This window comes from Tursiops truncatus, chromosome 1 (genome assembly GCF_011762595.2).
Source record: "Tursiops truncatus isolate mTurTru1 chromosome 1, mTurTru1.mat.Y, whole genome shotgun sequence".
NCBI classification, from domain to species: Eukaryota; Metazoa; Chordata; class Mammalia; order Artiodactyla; family Delphinidae; genus Tursiops; species Tursiops truncatus.
Genome location: NC_047034.1, coordinates 123163884 through 123167916, shown reverse-complemented (window position 1 = coordinate 123167916; position 4033 = coordinate 123163884).

Sequence of the window (4033 nt, the reverse complement as noted above, 5' to 3'; positions counted from 1 at the left end):
GATATATAGCTAAAGAGAATTAAGAAACTGGATGATGTATCTAAAGTAGTTACTCAGAACGCAGCACAGAAAGATAAGGAGATAGAAAATATGAATGAGAAGTTAAATTAGGAAGGGGGTGTGGATAAAGTTTACTGGAGAACAGTAACAGACAGAACTTTGAGGTTCAGTTGTTAGATATATCAGCCATGTTGCCTGTGAAACGAGGCTGTGAGGAAGACTCTGAGAGAAAGAATAAGGAAAACAAAGCACAATTAATGAGGGCATAGTAATCTGGAATGTTGGCTTTATCCCAGTGCCTGAAGATGGTGTAGATAAAGGGCATAATTGGATTGACTAACTATTTTTGATTTAAGAGGCTTGAGCAGGCTGGAGTCCAAGTATTGTCACAGGCCTGATGAGGTCAACATACTACATGTTTGTTCAGTGTTCAGATTGCATATTTCTGAGCAGCTGACCCAGAGTCTTGAAGATCCAAGCATTAGAGATAATGAGTGTTCCAGTGCCTCCTACCCTGTGATTTACAGGGGCATGGTGTTTTATGGAGTCAAAGCTTCACACAGAATCACAGAAGAAATAGGAGAGTTTAGGAGGGAGTGGCCCTTGCAGCGTTGTCTCCCTGTGATTCAGAGGATTAGCTAGATTCCCAGTGTTGTTCCCGTAGTGGATGATGCCTGGGGAAATCCTGGTACTTTGAGTAGCAGAAGTGGTAAGGACTGGAAAAGGAGGTTTTTCCGATAGAAACCTACTGGATAGACTAAAGAGGCCATAAACTCTCCATTTTTCAAAAAATTTGTTTAATTTACTTATTTTTGTCTAGGTCTTTGTTGCTGCCCCTGGGCTTTCTCTAGTTGCGGCCCGCAGGGGCTAGTCTTCCTTGTGGTGAGCGGGCTTCTCATTGAGGTGGCTCCTTTTGTTGCAGAGCACGGGCTCTAGGCACTAAGTCTTCAGTAGTTGCAGCATGCGGGCCCAGTAATTGTGGCTCATGGGCTCTAGAGCACAGGCTCAGTAGTTGTGGCACATGGGCTTAGTTGCTCCGTGGCATGTGGGATCTTCCCGGACCAGGGCTCAAACCCATGTCCCCTGCATTGGCAGGCGGAGTCTTAACCACTGAGCCAGGGGGGAAGCCCAAACTCTCCATTTTTGATGTGTTAAGTTGCCCACTGCCTATGTGAATTGAAAGAGGAAAGTTGAGCCAAATATATTCTCTAACTTGGAACAAAGAAATCCCTGAAACTACATTTCTCGGTATAAAGGTAGGCTGATAACTATTTGGCTTTGGTTTACCCTTCTTTATCCTATATACAAACTAAATTCCTAGACATAGGAAAAAGTGACTTTTACCTCAAGCAATGTGTTAACTATAGCAAGAAGAGTTATAAAATACAAATTCTTAATGCTGGGATTGGTATGAAATGTATCTCTTGGATGTGGGGTCTTTGTTCAATGTACAACATGAGCAACTATTCATGGAGGCTTTGTCTTTCTACATAGTTCTCAATAGATTTGGAAACTTGAATAACTTTCCTTTGAGAAAGAAGGAAGGCAACTGAGATTGGCTACAGGATATTAGTAACACTACCGTGATCTCCATCCTTACTCCTGGACTTTCTTTTTACACCAGCCTCTTCTCCCCTCAAAAATGTTTGAAACATACAATTATATCACAAAGGATTTGCCCTAACTTCTAGTATTTAGGAATGATTCTAATACAGCCTGTTTAAGTTTGAGGATCTTTGTCACTTTTCTAGCTTTACTCCTTACCATTCAATGAAAACTTGCATTTTTAATATTTTTTTCCAAGTAGAACTGAATTTCCACAGATCACGTTTCTGACTCATAAGCTGATCCTGTTTGCTCCCTCACATTAGTCAAGTTTTTCCTTTCTTGTACTAGGCTCTGTGATGTCCGTCTTCTGTATTTAATGATATCCAAAAAAGGCAGCTCTAACATGATGTGCTAAAAATGATCTCTGTTCTTGGTCATTGCCAATGTCTGTTTCTGTAACACTCATCTTTTATCTCTTCAGTGGTCATTCCTGTCCTTGCTCACCACTGCGTAAGTTGCTGGAACCAGCGTGATGCCATCTTATGCCAGTGCAGATCTTTGAGTACTTCACACTTTTTATTATAGCTGTTTGCCTTAGGGTCCTAGTGAGTCCTAGGTGCTTTGATCAAGAAGAATCTGTGTGCAGGATAAAGTGGTATCCAAGTCATCTCTTTCCTCCCACTTTGCCTACTTTTCTCTGAATCTAACTGGTGTGCCTTGACTCTTTCCTGAGAATGAATTCTGCTGGAGACTTCTTGGCATCTTCTGCAAGTAGGTCTATGGTACCCCATCCCAATTCAACTAGTTACCTAACTCAAGCATTTGCCTGTGATACAGCAAAGAAAAAAAAAAAAAAAGAAAAGAAAAAAGGCTTTCAAGAACAAAATTGAGAATCAAATTAAGGTAAACAGTGTATAAGTATATTTATTTTGGGGTGGAGGAAAGAGCTGGCAAAAGACAAGGGTCCGGAAAATCCTAAAATTATTTCAAGGAATAATTTATTTCTCCTGCTTCCAACTTATGATTTAATAGCCTATACTTAAGCAAATGAAGGGTGGAGGAATTGGCTAGCAGTGGCCCCTTTTTCCTAGTCAGGAAAGCCCTACTATCTCCCCAGTTAGTTTCCTCTCTGTTAACACTCTGTCTTCAGTTCCTCCTCCTGTCCCCCTCGCTCACTCTGCTTTAGTTACACTGGCCTATTTTCTGTTTCTCGAATACCAAGTGTGCTATTTTCCTCAAGGTCTTTGTACTTCCTCCTTTATTTCCTTCAGGTCTCTGTCCAGATATAGCCTTCTCAGGGAAGTTTCCCCTGACCACACCATCTAAAGTAGCTCTCCTTATTCTCCAGCCTCTTCCTCTGCATAGTGAATATGTGTCATTTATGATTTTCCCAAATATTTTGCACATCTTCTCATTTTAATAGTTTCCCATATTGTGAATACAATATAGATGCCAATTATATTTTGAATTTTATTTTATTTATTTTTTTACACAGCAGGTTCTTATTAGTCATCAATTTAGTGTATACATGTCAATTCCAATCGCCAATTCATCACACCACCACCCCCACACACCCGCGGCTACCCCCCTTGGTGTCCATATGTTTGTTCTCTACATCTGTGTCTCAATTTCTTCCCTGCAAACCAGTTCATCTGTACCATTTTTCTAGATTCCACATATATGCATTAATATACGATATTTGTTTTTCTCTTTCTGACTTGCTTCACTCTGTATGATAGTCGCTAGATCCATCCACGTCTCAACAAATGACCCAATTTCGTTCCTTTTTATGGCTGAGTAATATTCCATTGTATATATGTACCATATCTTCTTTATCCATTCATCTGTCGATGGGCATTTAGGCTGCTTCCATGACCTGGTTATTATAAATAGTGCTGCAATGAACAGTGAGGTGCATGTGGCTTTTTGAATTGCGGTTTTCCCCGGGTATATGCCCAGTAGTGGGATTGCTGGATTATATTGCAATTCTATTTTTAGTTTTTTAAGGAACCTCCATACTGTTCTCCATAGTGGCTGTATCAGTTTACATTCCCGCCGACAGTGCAAGAGGGTTCCCTTTTCTCCACACCCTCTCCAGCATTTGTTGTTTGCAAATTTTCTGATGATGCCCATTCTAACTGGTGTGAGGTGATACCTCATTGTAGTTTTGATTTACATTTCTCTAATAATTAGTGATGTTGAGCAGCTTTTCATGTGCTTCTTGGCCATCTGTATGTCTTCTTTGGAGAAATGTCTGTCTAGGTTTTCTGTCCATTTTTGGATTGGGTTTTTTGTTTTTTAAATATTGAGCTGCATGAGCTGTTTATATATTTTGGAGATTAATCTTTTGTCTGTTGATTCATTTGTAAATATTTTCTCCCATTCTGAGGGCTGTCTTTTCGTCTTGTTTATGGTTTCCTTTGCTGTGCAAAAGGTTTTAAGTTTCATTAGGTCACATTTGTTTATTTTTGTTTTTATTTCCATT